Source organism: Sarcophilus harrisii, chromosome 2 (genome assembly GCF_902635505.1).
Source record: "Sarcophilus harrisii chromosome 2, mSarHar1.11, whole genome shotgun sequence".
Classification (NCBI taxonomy): Eukaryota; Metazoa; Chordata; class Mammalia; order Dasyuromorphia; family Dasyuridae; genus Sarcophilus; species Sarcophilus harrisii.
This window is the reverse complement of record NC_045427.1, coordinates 521,973,299-521,989,370: the sequence shown is the minus strand read 5'-3', so window position 1 is coordinate 521,989,370 and position 16,072 is coordinate 521,973,299. Positions and strand designations below refer to the sequence as shown.

The following is a 16,072-nucleotide window of genomic DNA, read 5'->3' as shown; positions in this document are numbered from 1 at the left end:
ATTTGAAAAGAAATCAGGCTGCAGAGAAAGCACAAGTTAAAACAACAGATACCGGAGCCTCTGGCTCTTTTAGGAAACTCAAATATTGTGACCCTCCCCTCCATCGCCCAATATATCACATCACCAACTGAGGGGGGAGCTGGGAAAGAAACCTTCCTCCGTAGGAAATATTCCAGATACCACTACCACAAAACTGTTCTCCCTCTTTGTGCAATGGTTTTAAAGTCAGGAGCAAAGACCAGAAGGGGTCAAACAAAATTTTATTTTTATATATATGTGTGTGTGTGTATATTATATATATATATATATATATATATATATGTATATATATATATATATAATTTAAAGAGTTTATAGAGCTCAGAAATGTAGGGATATATATTATATATTATGTATATATTATACATATATAATATACATACATACATATAATATATAATATATATCCCTACATTTCTGAGCTCTATAAGCTCATTAAATTCCTGTCTGAGCAACATTTCTTTGGATATTGGCACATGCCATCATCAACTATATTACTGCTTTGGCCCTGTTGAGTCTGGAAAAAGATCCATTGACTTTTTGGCACAGGGCATTACAGCCTGTATATGAAGCCAACTAAAGCAGGCCATCTGAAATTGTTCTTGGCGGCGCTGCACTGATATCCCCCTTATCTAAGGGTCAGATTTCCAGGCTTTGAAGTGGCACAGAGCACATACAGCCCCACGGGTAGAAGCAGGCCAGAAAGGCCTGAAAGAGTCATCCAAAGTCCATAGAAAAGATGTTCAGGTAGATCTCACAGAATTCTAATTCACTTGGGTTTCTAAAAGCAAGACAATAGAAATGGCAAGTCAACTAGAAACAGTCCTACTAAAAAAGTGGAATGAACTAGATGACCCTGAAGATCCCTTCCAACTTTGTCTATAAGTCTGTGACAGAAAAAGTCTGAAAGTAAGGGAAGAAACCTGTCACCACCACCACCACCAAAGTCATAAGAATTATAAAAGCAGTCTTCTAGGTCCATTTAGTGTAGGCGTTAATGACATTCTATACATCACTAGGAAGAAACTTCACTAAGAACGCAAAAAAATTACAAATAACCCATCTAAACCCATCCAAAAATAGCCCAAAGTATCAAAATTCAATACTGGCAAGGTTGTGTAGAAACAGACACTCATTTATTGTTAGTGGATTTGAATATTGGTAGGATCATTTTGGAAAGCAATCTGAGAGTATATAGAATCATAAAATAAGAATATCCATATATTAGAGTATTATCCTAAAGAAAAAGACATTTTTGTTCTAACACACACACACACACACACACACACACACACACACACGAAATTAATAAACATTTATTAAGTACTCACTTTGTACCAGACACTGTGCTAAGTAAGCCCTGATGATACAAATGAAAGCAAAAATGACAGACCCTAACCTCGAAGAGTTTACATTGTAACAGGGGAAGATAAAATATAAAAGGAAGCAGAAAAGCAGGAGGGGGAGGGGGATAAAGCGTACCTATGGAGGACCATAGTGTCTGAAGTATGTAAAGAAGCTGAAACAAGAATAAAATATAGCCACTCCGGCACATCCCCAAAATGGGGGTTCAGAAAGAATTCACCAATGAGTCACTGCAGAAGGATATTTTAGAATAAGAAAAGCTCCAGATACAAATGCTTGCAAATCAAGATTATTAAGCACATGCCCAAATTGTGCCAAGGATACTAATACAAAAATATAAACCAATCCCAATCCCTATTTACCTTGGGATGTAAGGTTCCTATTTACAAGAAGTTTATATTCCAAAAAAATTGACAAGTACATACAAAAATATAAACAGCATAAATACAATGACTAGATACAAAAACGTAATTAAGGGCAATAGCATTTATATATCACTTATGTACTAAGCAATGTCCTAAATACTTCACAAATATTATCTTAGTTGATCCCTAATGACCCTACAAGATAGTTGCTATTATTGTCCCTATTTTATAGTTGAGAATTTTATAGTTTTATAGTTGTGTGAGGCAAACAGGCCAAATAACTAGCCCAAGGTCACACAGCTAGTAAGTGTCTGGAGCTGGACCTGAACTCCTGACTCCAAGCCCAGAACACCATCTACCTCCCTAACTTGGAAAGAGGGGACTAGCACCTGGGGGAAATCAGGAAAGCTTCCTGGTGTTCAGACAGTGCTTGATGTTTGTTGTGAGGGAAGAGTTCCATTTTCTACACCATAAAGTCTCTCCTGATTTGCTCCAACTGCTAGCCCTCTTTCCCGAATCATCTCGTATTGAGGCAGGTTGGTTGCCCAGAGATAAGGAGGGAGTGCATTCCAGAGATGGAGAGATGGGTGTAAAAGACAAAGAATCTCAGAGTGTGAAAAAGAAAGTCATGTACAATGAGGATGGAAAGATGGATTGGGGTCAGATTATAAAGATCTTTAAAAGCTAAATAAGAGATAATGTTGTAAAAAATTACCCAGGCATGGGTTCTGTCCATAAAAAGGTATAATTATGAATAAATAAATAATTTTTTTAAAAAACCTAAATAAGAGTTTACATTTTATTCCAGAGGCAATAGGATGCCACCAAAGTCCAGATCTGAGTTTATAGAATACTACAATAATATATATTGTAATATAATACAATAATATATAAAATGTATTGAGTGGGAAGAGACTTGAAACAGGAAGCTAATGAAATTGTGCAGGTAAGAGGCAATGAAGACCCAGACATCTTCACAGGAGAGGAAGAGACATCTGAGATGGATTCTATAGTGCTAAAAGCACAAAATTTGGTTAGAAGAAATAAAGATGGTACCAAGTCTAAATCCTGGGGTGATTAGAAGAATGGTAGCATTATCAACAAAAATTAAGAATTTGAGAAGAGGAGCAGATTGAAGGGAGGAGGGGAAATCAACAACACAAAATAAGATCTGCAATATTGGATCCAGTATTGGATACTTGCCTGATCATCCTAGGGGCATTACTCCACCCCACCTAAATGAGCCTGAGTTCACCTTCCAAGGGTTGCCTGCTACTATCAGAAGATGATCTGATGCACAGGGCAGAGGAGTGACCTGTGGATGGGAGGCCAATTTCTCTAAGAGCACTTATGCAGGTGATACTGTGTAATATCCTGGCTAGCAGTTGGGTTAGACCTGCATTGTAACTGCTTTAAAGAGTGATACCTGCCAAAGAATTGGAAACTGAGAGGATGTCCATCAATTAGGGAATGGCTAGATAAATTGTGGTATGTGGTTATGATGGAATATTATTGTTCTATGGGAAATAATGAGTAGGATGCTCTCAGAAAAACCTGGAAAATCCTTCATGACTCAAGCAAAGTGAAATGTACTATGTATAAAGTAATAGCAATATTGTGGGATGATCAGTGAATGACTTTGCTATTCTTAGCAATTCAGTGATCCACAATTACTCTGAAGATCTTTGATGAAAAATGCTATCCATGTCCAAAGAAAGAATCGATACTTTTTTTTTACTTTTTTTATTTTTTTTTTTTTATCTTGAGTGTTATTTGAGGAGGGGGAGAGGAGATCTATTTCACAACATGACTTTTATGGAAATGCTTTGCATAACTTTACATGTCCCTTATTAAAGGGGGGTGTGGGTGGGGGGCAAGGGAGAAAACTAACTCAAAGTTTAAAAAAACAAATATAAAAAATTATTTTACAGGTAATTGGGAAAATTAAAATATTAAATATATATGCATATTTTAAGAGAGTGATACCAGACACAGAAGAGGAAAAGTTGAGCATTTATACAACAGAAGGAAGAAGGGACAGGGAGAAGAAAGATGTGATTGAGCTGAAGACAAGCCCTATTTGAGAGTGGGAAAGGATCCACTTTCCACCTTCCACCTTCCACTGGTTGGTCACATACCTTATGAGGTCAGACCATGAGATAAGGCCCACATGGGGCAACAAGATCCTCTACTTTGGAAACCACTGCCCCAGAGCATTGAGAGGTTAATTGGTTTGATTATGGTCACTCTGTTAGTATGTGTGAAAGGGTTTAAATGAAAGTCTTCCTAACCCATATTTTGGAGGAGTTGTAATCTCTCAAATCACAATTGCTCTTATAGCTGACTCTTATTATATTTTATCTGAAAAAAAAAGGAAAACCAACAAGAGTCCCACTTACTGCTCTCAAGGCCATGAAATGAAAGGAATCAGAGGACAGAACCCAAAAAGTTTGGGTAGATGGAAATGCATAAGCTAGTCTAACACAAGAATGAAAACCAAGTATAGATTGCAATCTATAGCAGTGGAGCACCCCCATAGAAATATTCAAATGAGGGAGCAATACAGTAGTGTGGGGGAGAGAGGTGGCTTGTTATAGAAAAATAAATTCAAAAACAAGTAAAGATGAACAGTCTTCCCAAAGTAATTTTATTTCATTTATTTAAAAGAAAAATATATACTGAAATAGCTGGGAAAAGATATGTGCTATGAAACTAAAAAGGGGGCCTCATTATCATCAATTCAACTATAATTTCCTAATTTGCTTGGGGTGCTTTGGACCACCCTCCTCTCACCATAATTCAGGGAGAGAGATTCCCTAGAGAAGGAGGCAGAGTTCTGGGTTCTAGTCCTTGCTTCTCCCACCAATTAGCTAGTCACACCTCCCTTCTCAATCTTTCATAGTTGGAGAGAGCAGGCAGATTTTTTTTCTAGTCCTTTTTCAGTCCTATCCATCTCTCTCTGTGACCCCATTTGAGGTTTTCTTGACAAAGATATTAGAGTTATTTGTCATTTTACAAATGAGGAAACAGAGAACGAGAGTTTTACGATCACACAACTAGTAAATTCTGAGGCCACATTTGAACTCAGGAAGACTCCAGGGCTAGTATTCTAAATATTAATCCACCCAGTTATCCTAATGTAGTCCAGGTTCTCTTCACCTTTTTGTGTGTCATGGAACCCTCCGACAATCTTGTGAGACCTATGGACCTTTCATTAGAATAATAATGGAAATAAATACTAAATTTCAATTACAGATTGTGTTAAAATAAGCTGTAATTTTTACCTAACCAGTTCACAGATCTCATGAAATCTTTCTATGGCAAGAGGTCATGAACTCCATTCCGAATTAATAATACAATTCCAATCTAATGAACTCAGTTTGTAATTGAGGAGATGAGGCCTAGAGAAATTAAGAGACTTCCCTATGAGAACAAGTAACAGTACTAGTATTTGAACACAGGTCCTCGGGCTCCAAATTCAATTTCTTTTCTCTGACACTGGGATGCCCCATATTGTTCATTTGGTCTATAGACAAATTAAGTTAAAAAAAAAAAAAGTGCCAGTAATATTAGGCTAGAGTTTCAGTAGGAGGGAGATTTTAATCTAATTTAATTCAATAAACACTTAAATGTTCCAATATATTACTTTCTAAGGATACCAAAACAAAACAACCTCATCTTTCAAAAAATTTATATGTCATTATGGGGATACAAGTTGTAAGCAAATGAGTAAATAAATAAAAAGGAATTTCAAAAGTGAAAGCCTGTTGGGGAAAATGAGGAAAATCACTGTGGCTTATTCCTAAATCTATTAAAATCAGTGTTAGAGCTAAAAGGAGCTTAGTAGAAGTCAATTTTACATTAGGAAAATTGAGACTCGTGAAAGGTTAAATAATTATCTGAACTCTCGATTCAAATCGGCATTTGTCCAGGATACAACTTTATATGCCAAACACTTGCGATACTTTTGTTTACTAAAGAGAAAAACTGAGACCCTTAAGGTTCCTGAAAAGACGCAGTGATTGTGAGATAAGAGCCCTACTGAAGGGTGAAGACTTGTTCTTTTGCCCACTCGGCCCCTCTTCCTCCAGTGTCCCAAGGCAGAAATCTCCTCCATCCCACCCCACCTCTAACTGCCAGCCTTAAGCATTTAAGGCATGTTTTACAAAACTAAACATACCAAAAAAAGGTAAAACTAACCGTCAATCAAGGGTCTAGGAGATCAGAAATTACCTTGGCAGGCCGCTTTTCTTCTGCCTGACAATCAGATTGTTTTAGCCAGCTCCAGCAGAGCTTGTATTACCACAACGGTGATTTTTATAAAGATCAAATATGGCAGCAGGTGTGTAAATGTCATTCTCTTTCATCCGGCTCCAGCCCTTTCCACAACCTGGAGCTCAGTTCCTAGGACACAGTGCCCTCCCCTCCAAGAGGAAGGGGACCATGTTTAGTGACCAACCCTGTCCCCTCCCCCCCATCTTGGGGGCTGTAGCATCTCCTCATCTTCCTAACGGGGGTTACTGCTTTACATGTGCTGGCCACTCCCTACCCCATTCAGGAGCCAATGAAAACCCAGCAAAACCATTTATACGCTGATGTCCAAGTAAAGAGCTTGCCACTGAGCTACAAGCCAAAGGGGTCCTTGAAAGACCTTGCCTTTCTTCATATCCTCAGAATTTAGCACAGTGCTTAGCACACAGTAGGTGCTTAATAAATACTTTTAACTCTGACTTTGAGTAACTGTATTTCAATATAAATACTGGGGGAGGGAAGGTTAAGAACCCTTCTCTAGGTTAATTGATCTAGCAGGCTTTTATAAGAAGAAGAAGAAGAAGAAGTTAATCAAACCTTTCAAGTAGGATGTAAGTTCTTTGAGGGAAACATCTTTTTTTTTTTTTACTTTGAATTCATGGTGTATATTAGATACTTAATATATGTTTGTTGAACTGAATTGAAAACAAAAATAGGAAATTCTAGTTTGACATGAGAGGTGTTTATTTACTTTCTAAAAGGATTCTTCACTTTATATATTTACAATAGATTATCTTTAAATAGGAAAGATCTTTCCCTCCCTGATCCTAAAGGATTTTAAATAAGATTTGATTTATAAAAACAGAATGCACTCCCATTTTTTCAGGAAGGCCTCTGTTGGATCATTTTTTTTTTTATGTGCAAGGACAAAATGCCAACTAAAGTTATATGCAACAATAATAAGCTGTAGCTCATTTGTAGCTCCCTGCTTGCCCTTACCTCTCTTAATCCCCACCCCAAAATTTTTGATGACTAGACATGTGTTAGTTGGTCAAACTTATTATGTTCAAAATTGAACTTACTCTTTTTTACAAAAAGTCTGTTCCTACTCCTGACACAGCTGGATGGAACAGTGGAGAGTGTGCCAGGGCTAGTCAGGAAGATTCATTTTCCTGAGTTCAAATGTGACCTCAGACACTTACTACCTGTGTGACCTTGGATAAGTCACTTCACTCTGTTTGCCTCAGTTTCCTCACCTGTAAAATGAGCTGGAGAAGGAAAGGGCAAACCCTTCTGATATCTTGCCCAAGAAAACCCCAAATGGGATCATGAAGAATCAGGTATGATTGAAAAACAGCTCAATAATTCCTGACTCCTGTATTTCTGTCTTGAATTCCTCCTATTCACACCCATCCTGACCACTGCCAACATATCTCATTTATCCCTCCTTTATGTTCTCATTGCCACCACTCCAATCTATTCCCACATTACCTCCTACTTGGAGAGCTACAATCACCGAACCAGTCTCCCAGCTGCCAGACTGACCTCCTTCCTATTAATACTTTATACCACTATCAAATTGACCTCATTTATGAACAATTTCGATCTTGTGGAATCAAAAATCTAAAGTTGAAAGGGAAAGTAGAGACGAATACAATTCTTCATTTTACAAATAAAGAAACCAAGGTCCAAAGGAGATAGCAGAGTCAGAACTTGAAGCCCAGATTCCAGGTCCCCCATTGCACCACATTACCTGCCACACCATTCCTACGATCACAACTGGACCCCCCCCCCACACACACACAACTTATGACTCCTTATTTGGTTCCAATAAAATCCAATATCATTTGTCTGGTATTCATACCACAGTATGATGCTACCTTGCCTTTCCAGCTTATTTCATACTACTCACAAATAATTACTCAATGCTTCCACTAAATTATATTGTTTATCATTCAGCTATACATGTCCCAAGCTTTCCTGCTTGTATACTTTTGCTCACATCATTCCCATGCTTAGAATGTCCTCTCAATCTTTTGAATCTTACTCATCCTTTAAGACCTGGCTCAAATAGGAGCAACTAGTTAGTGCAGTGGATAGAGCACCGGCCCTGAAGTCTGGAGAATCTGAGATCAAATCTGACCTCAGACACTTAACTGGCTGTGTGACCCTGAACAACTCACTTAACCCCAATTACCTCAGGGGAGAAAAAAGGTCTTGCTCAAATATGCTTCTTCCAAGAAGTCTTTATTGGTTGATATCTTCAATTGGAAATTGTTTTTCCTTCCTTAGTTGGACCTGCATATTGAAAAGGCACTTTTTTAACCTTATTATCTTTCATTATTTATTCTAATTATCTGTGAGTAACATGTCTTCCCTACTAGACTACAAACTCTGTGAGGATTAAGAACTGTATCTCTGTATCTCCTAGAGATCCTCGGACCGCAGGCCAGATGCAGCAGCTGAGGACGTTTATCCCCCTCACCCAGGGGTATTAAGTTTCTTTATTTAAAGGCCCACAAAACAAAGTTTTTGTTTTTACTATAGTCCGGCTCTCCAACAGTCTGAGGCACAGTGAACTGGCCCCCTATTTTAAAAGTTTGAGGGCCCCTGCTAGGTACTAGGCACTACCTAGGGCCTAGTACTACAATAATATTCTAAGGTAGATAGGATATTATTGTAGATACTGGGTAATTAGATTATTATTACTAGGTAATTAGATTAACTTAACTAGGGTAAACCACATGATCATAATTCTTGGAGCTAGAAATTTAAGGGTCAATTAATCTAATCTCATTTTCTAGATTGGGAAATGGGTGATTAATAGAAATATGTTGAATGTTTTGAATTGAAACAATTGTCTGGGATGTGCTATAAAACATAAACTCTTCCTACTACCTCCGATCCAACACAACTAAAACCAGACTTTTTAGGTTGAAAATCTGTTCCTTCTGAAGTGTATTTCTGTTGATGGCACTATCTTTCTCCAGATTATTCAGACTCAAAAATCTCAAAGTCACTTTGGACTTCTCCCTCTCCCTTGCAGCTAGGTGGTGAAGTGAAAAAAATCTGGGCTTAGGGTCAGGAAATTCTGAGTTTAAATTTGGCCTCAGATGCCAATTAACCTTTGTTTGCCTCAGTTTCCTCAATTATAAAATGGGAAAAATAGTACTTTCTTCCCAGGTTTGTTATGAGGATCAAATGAGGTTATATTTGTAAAGCATTTGACACAGAGTTGGCACTTGATAAATATTGATTTCCTCCCTCCTTTCCCCTGCCACTCACATCCAATCAGTGGAAGATGGTAAATTTAGAGCTGGCAAACCACAAGGACATCTAGACCAGCTTCTCTTTATAGATGAGGATAGCCCTTTAAGTAGCCAGTCCAACATCCCACTGTTCTCCAGCATCTAAATTCAGGTAACTCATGGCTGTTTCTTCAATACCGTGTTGTCCCACTCAGATCCAATCCCTCATCACCTCTCACCTGGATTACTGCAATAGCCTCTTAACAGATTCCTTTTTGTTCAGTGTCTCTCAGTTTCCAAGCCACCCTATCAGAGACATCTTAATGTACATACCCGAGAAATTTCCCTTGCTGAATGATCTTTAGAGATTCCCCAGAGCCTATCCAACAAAGCCTGGACTCCTGAAGGGCCTCTAGAATCTGGCCTCAACCTACCTTTCCAGGCTTATTTTACCCTAGGCCCCTTCCCCTATCCACCAAGATAACCCAAGTGTTCCGCAGTCTGTGCCTTTAATCAGGGCCGAAATGCCCCCGCCCCTACCTCTGCATCCTCCCTCCAGGGCTGGACCTCCTCCAAGGTCCAGTTCCGACTTTGTTTTTTCCTCCCTCACACTTGTCCCAGATCCCTCTTGCCAGGAGTGACTTCTCCCTCACCAGATCTCTCCAAACCCTCTGCGCTTCTCTTACGCTTCTCTTACACTCTTATAAAACCAAGTTTAAATTAGAATTATTCAGATGTGTGACTTCTCCCCTTCCAGTTTACATATTCCATGAGGACTAGGGCTTATCTGCCTCTTGTATTTCCCTCTGATCTACCACAAGGCTTTGTACACAGATACTTAATAATATTTGTAGATTGATTTGGTTCCTTTCAGTGGAAAGCAGATAACAGTTTAGAACTGAAAGAGATCAAATGACACCTGCATTTTAAACATGAGAAAACTGAGGCTTGGAGAGATTAAGCCTTGCTCAGGGTCACCTTATAACAAAGGAAAAGAACCAAGATTTGAACAGTTCTTTTGTGCTAAATCCGGTACAATTTCAATGATACTCTGCTGCCGCTGGGAGGGTTATAAGGGCATCTGGCAGTCCAGGTTTAGCCAGATATGTAAGAAGTGTCCACCCCATCACAAATTTAGGCCCCTCTCAGGGTCAGCCTGGACTGGCTATGGCCTCCAGCATCTCCACTTTGGTGTAAAACTCCTTCCAACAATCCATGCTATCAGGGGCCCTAGTTTACTGATTCATACACAGCTGGAATTACAGTGGTAGCCCCCAAAACAATCCGCTGGCAGTGATCCCGGGAATGGTCAAACAGACCATGAGCTTGGCTGGAGACCAATCCGTGGTGGGTGACATTCCACTCACCCTGAGCACATTCATCTGCAGTGGGCCCTGCTTCCAGACTTCCTCTTCCCCTGAAGGAGAAGCTCCTGGCAAGGGAACTACTGCCTGAGGCTCCACTTCTTGCACAGCCAAGATTGTAGGACTGTGCGTTCCAAGGTGGTGCAAAGTGATCCAGCTTCCCAACAAGAAACCCACCTCCCTCCTTGGATTAGTGTATCCTCTCTCTCTACTTTTTCATGCAAACGGTTAGATCCTTCTAAGATGGATAGCAAATAACCTAAGTGAAATGGAGGAATACCTTCAAAAATATAGATTGCCCAGATTAACAGAAAATGAAATAAATTACTTAAATAGTCCCATTTTAGAAAAAGAAACAGAAAAAGCTATTAATGATCTCCCTAAGAAAAATTCTCCAGGCCAGATGGATTTACATGTGAATTCTACCAAACATTTAAAGAACGATTAACTCCATTTGTATAGCATTATATATGCTATACAAACTATACAAAAAAGAAGGACTCCTACAAATTCCTTTTATGACACAGACAGGGTACTGATACCTAAACCAGTTAGGTTGAAAACAGAAAAAGAAAATTATAGACCAATTTCCCTAATGAACTTTGATGCAAACTCTTAAATAAGATGGACATCCCGATTCTTTTTGTACAGCAAAATAACGGTTTGGTCATGTATATTTATTGTGTATCTAATTTATATTTTAATATATTTAACATCTACTGGTCATCCCGCCATCTGGGGGAGGGGGTGGGAGAAGGAGGGGAAAAACTGGAACAAGAGGTTTGGAAATTGTCAATGCTGTAAAGTTACCCATACATATAACCTGTAAAAAAAAAAAGGCTATTAAAAAAAATAATAAGATGGACATCAAAGTCTTTAAGGTTGATACTCCTTAAAGTTGCTACTATCAAGAAAGACTTACATTTTAACCAGCTAAAGGAATGATGATATGAATTTAGATTTCAAGGATTGTATCCTGGGAACCCTTAAAATGATAAAATCAAAGAGCTGGAAGAGACTTCAGACACTACTATCAGGTTCAATTTCCTCTTTTTACAAATAAGACAGGAAGAAACCTGAAATCAGGAAGACCCAAAGTCAGATCTGACTTCAGATACTAAGGACAAGTAAGGTACTTATCCTCTGTATGCCTCAGTTTCCCTTATGTAAAATGAAGATCACAATAGAACCTATCTCCCAGGGTTATTGTGAGGATAAAATTAGTTGTTCATAAAGCATTTTGAGAATCTCAAAGCATTATGGTTAGCTGACATAATATTATACAATTATATATTTAATATCTTACATGTAATAATTTAAAATTAAACTTATGTAATTTAAAATATTTAGTATAATATATATCATATTATAATGTTATAAGGAATCTAATGCTAATGAGAACTTAGAGATTAGCTGGTTCAAGCCCTTTTTTTATAAATAAGAAACTAAGACCCTTCCCTAGGATTGAAGTGTCTTGCCCAAGATCACAAATGCAGTAAATAGTAGAGTTTAGGCAACATGGCATAGTGGAAGGAATGATGATTTTGAAGTCAAGGAAGCTAGGCTTAACTCCTGATTCTACCACTTGTTAACTATATGATCTGGGGCAAATCACTTACTCTCCATGTACCTTAGTTTCCTTATCTGTAAAATGAAAAGGTTAAACTAGATGGCCTCTAAAGTCCCTTCCAATTCTAAATATAATGACCTAACTTTTCCTATTTCCTGTGCTCTTTTCAATAAATTTCCAGATACTCACCAGGAAATAGGGTGTTTGGGAGACATGGGGAGCCTTTTTAGTTCCCTGAAGCCATAACAAAAAAAGGAGAGAGAGAATCAGGAGGAAGAATAACAGAACCTGCACTGTGGGGCCAAATGCTCTCCTATTGGCGTAGAATATTTTGTTCCAAGTCCCAACTCTCCATGAGGAAGTACTCTAGGCCTGTGTTTCAGTGGTGACCATTTTGGACAAGAACTGCAGTTCTAATTGGTATATCATTTTGCCCAAGAAATCAGAGATGAATTGTCACCCAGGGCAGTATGGAAGTGTCTCTGCCCCACCTCCCTCCCCTACCCATCTGAACAAGGTTATTCAAGTCTTTTTATCTCTTGATACTCTACATTTTCTGGCTCCCTCTCCTTCCATTCTCTCCCCATCCCCAATCCTTACCCTGGTCAATCCATATTCCCAGAATGTAACAAGACTGGACAAAGTCAAGGGGTCAGTGGGACCTTCACACACTTGGGATATAGCTTAGGAGTTAGGACTCAACATTTACTAAGACCAAACATGTATTGAGCCCTAAGAAGCTTCAAGAAAGGGCTCTGGGCTGAGAGGACCTGCATTCAAATCCTCCTTCTGCTATGTTATCTTTGACAAGTAACTTCCTATCCCTAACTTTTCTAATCATTTGTAAAATGGACAATTTCTAAGATATCTTCCAGATCTAAACCCTATAATGCAGCATTTTGAAGATGAGCTTGCCCCAGTCATGGATACTGAAGGTCGTTTAATTTCATCTCCATTGTGTAATATTTTATATAATGGGATCATAGGGAGAACACAAAGTAGGCAACAAATATGCTCTCCTAAGAAATATACACTCTTTGCTTCATTGGATACAGTTGGATGCTAAGGCTAGTTTTGAAAAGAATTTCAACCCTCTTAAATTCAAAGCACTCTGGAGAAAACTGTTTAACACGGTGGGAATGGGTATGAATCCTGCTCCAACACTTGGTGGATATGCAGATTGCATAAAGCAAGTTACTAAATTTCCCTGAGCCTCAGTCTCCTGATCTGTAGAATGGGGATATTACTTATTATTACCGACTACCCAGAGTTTTCCTGTGGAAAAGTTCTGTGTAAACTTTAAAATGTTTTAAATTTTTATTGTTGTTATTATTATTGTCGTGTTTCCTTGGCTATCTGCCCCTAGGTAGCAAGGATGACCTTCAGTTTTAAATGGAGAAAGACAAGCTCCATGCGAAGAACTAGCGCTGAATGACAGTTTTAGGGCCCGCGAAGTAGCGACGATGAAACCTTATCTCTCAGATCGGGGCCGTCAGCCCCTATACTCATCTCCATCGTTCTGGTCAGACCAGATCCCCCCCGGGGGAAGGGGGAGACAAGGGAAACCTCATTCTGTGGTTCAGAGAAACAACCCCCTTGGGGGAGGCTGCAGGGCAGCGGGTTGGAAGGTCTGTGGCTAAGACCTAGCCCACGGCAGCTAAGAGTTATCCCGAGAAGTCCCCGCTCCCTGAGACAGGTGAGAATTGGGGTAGTGAGCTCTCCAAGAGCCAAGGAATGAGAGAGAGAGGAACTCGGACAAGACTAAGGAGACTCCGGTTGGGACGGCGCGGCGAGGAGAGGGTCCCCGAAGGGAGGGGGATTGCCTCTTTGGTCTCTACCACCCACCCTCAGCCTAAGGAGCTTGCAGCCCAGGGGAGGCTATAGGAGAGGAGGTGCAAGAGGACCCGCTCGGGCGCTCGGGGAAGCCTGGACCGGGAGGAGAGCCGGCAAAACGCGCTCAAGCGAACCCGCGAAGAGGGAAGCAAAGTCAGCGCCAGCCGCCCCGACGGGTAAGTGGGGACAGCCGAGGGCTGGGAGTTCCACCCTCAGCTCCCTCGCAGGACCCGGTGCGGGCTCTGGCTGTCAATCCCTGCGCCCTCCGCGCTGCCCCCCGGGAAGCGGCGGCCGTCGGGTCCTGGGGAGCCCGGCGGGAATGCTTCCGTCGGGTCTCGGGGCGCTACTCACCGCGAGCCGCTTCTGCTGCTCCTGCCGCCGCCGCTTCGCGTTCGGACCCGGCGGGGACTGCGCCGCGCTGCCTCCCGCTCTCCGAGGGCGCTCCGAAAAGCAGCAGGAGGGGAGGAGCGGGGCGGCGGGACTCAGCCACCGGTCGGAGGCGAGCCCTTCGGCCCGGGACAGGGGTGGGGGTTGGCGCGTCCCCTGCTGGCCGCCCGCATCCTTGCCGGGGCTCGGGGGCGGAGCGAGACCCGCGGCGCGGCTTTCCACCGTCCCTACTCTTGGTCAACTATACCGGGGACTTCCAGGGTCGGGATCAATCGATGCAACAAACACTTATTAAGTACCGCCCTGCGCTAAGCACCGCTGTAGCAGCAGGGAGTATATGTATATTTTTTAAGTGAAACAATTCAAAGAGAGGGACAATGTGTTTCATTAGAAAAGCAGATTTGGAATCAGGAACTGGGTTCTAAAATGGATCTGTTATTCCCTGCGTTACGTTTAACCTCCTTGGGTCTCTTTATCTGTAAAACGCAGGGGGTAAGATTAGGTTAAGTTACCTTCTTAACTCCAAATCTATGGCCCTATGATTCCCTGCCCTCAAGGATCTTCCATTTATGTGTACAGAATAAATGAAATGGAATTATATAGAAAAATTACAAGGTCCTTGGAAGGGAGGAGGCAGTAGTTGTTGTTGGGAGTGGACATCAGGAAAACTTCTGGAAGAAAGTAGTTCTTCGTTTGCATCTAGAAGGGAGAGAGAATTTTATATAAAGGCACAATATTGCAGGCATAGGGGGTGGGAGTTGAGGAATAGAGGGATGGCAGGGCAAAAGCATGGAAGATGGAGCCTTTCAAAAACCTACACTTCCCATATAATTACTCTTTACTCCCTCACTTATACTCTGTGCTCCAATGATGATGGCCTCCTGGCAGCTCAAACACAACAAGCCTATTTCCCATCTCCAGGAATTCTCATTGACTGTCTTGCTTCCATGACTGGGAACTATTTCCTACCTCATCTTTACCTCCTGATTTCACTGGCTTCCTCAGGCCAAAAGTTCCACCTTCTGCAGGAATCCAGCCTTTCTCCATAATCTTAGTGCCTTCTTCCTGAGATTCTCTCTAATTTATCCTGTATATATTTTATTTATACAGTTATCTGTAGGTTGTCTCCGCCATTAGATCATGAGCTCCTTAAGAAAAGAGAAAGAAGAAATAGAAGAAATAAAAGAAGAAGAAGAAGAAGAAGAAGAAGAAATAGGAAGAGGAGGAGAGGAAGAAGAGGAGAAAGAATGAAAAAAAGGAATAATTTATAAAATACTTCCACACTATCTCCCTTGCTCCTTACAACACTACTAAAGATAGAAGAGAAGTAGTATTTCCATTATAGATGAGGAAACTGATTCTCAGAGAGATCAATAGAAGCAAATGTCAGAAGCAAAAATAGAGCAATCATCCAAGTTGCGCTCAGCTGACCAGAAATGATCCATGTTTCCAGGGTCAAGAGGAAAGGGCACTTAGCATGGGTCAGATAAGCAAAGATTTCATGATGCTGACAGAAGATGTAGCTTGAGTTTGATTTGTGGTCCTTGGTAAAGTAGAATGAATGCTGGTCTTAGAAGCAGAAGCTCCATGTTTTCATCCTGACTGTAACCCTGAGCAAGACTAACTCTGCAGCTCAGTTTCCTCATCTAT

The 16,072-nt window shown here is 40.6% G+C and overlaps 1 protein-coding gene across 2 annotated transcripts in view; it reads right to left on the bottom strand.

The window, feature by feature from the left end:
* The window catches only part of DAPK2 (death associated protein kinase 2), a 172,610-nt gene extending 157,922 nt beyond the window's left edge, over positions 1-14,688 (bottom strand). The window contains exon 1 of one of the 2 annotated variants that reach the window (XM_031955412.1): positions 14,387-14,688. The gene's annotated coding sequence lies outside the window, so the exon portion shown is untranslated. The remainder of the gene's footprint in view (positions 1-14,386) is intronic. The other variant, XM_031955411.1, reaches the window with a different exon arrangement.
* Positions 14,689-16,072: the final 1,384 nt, after the last annotated feature.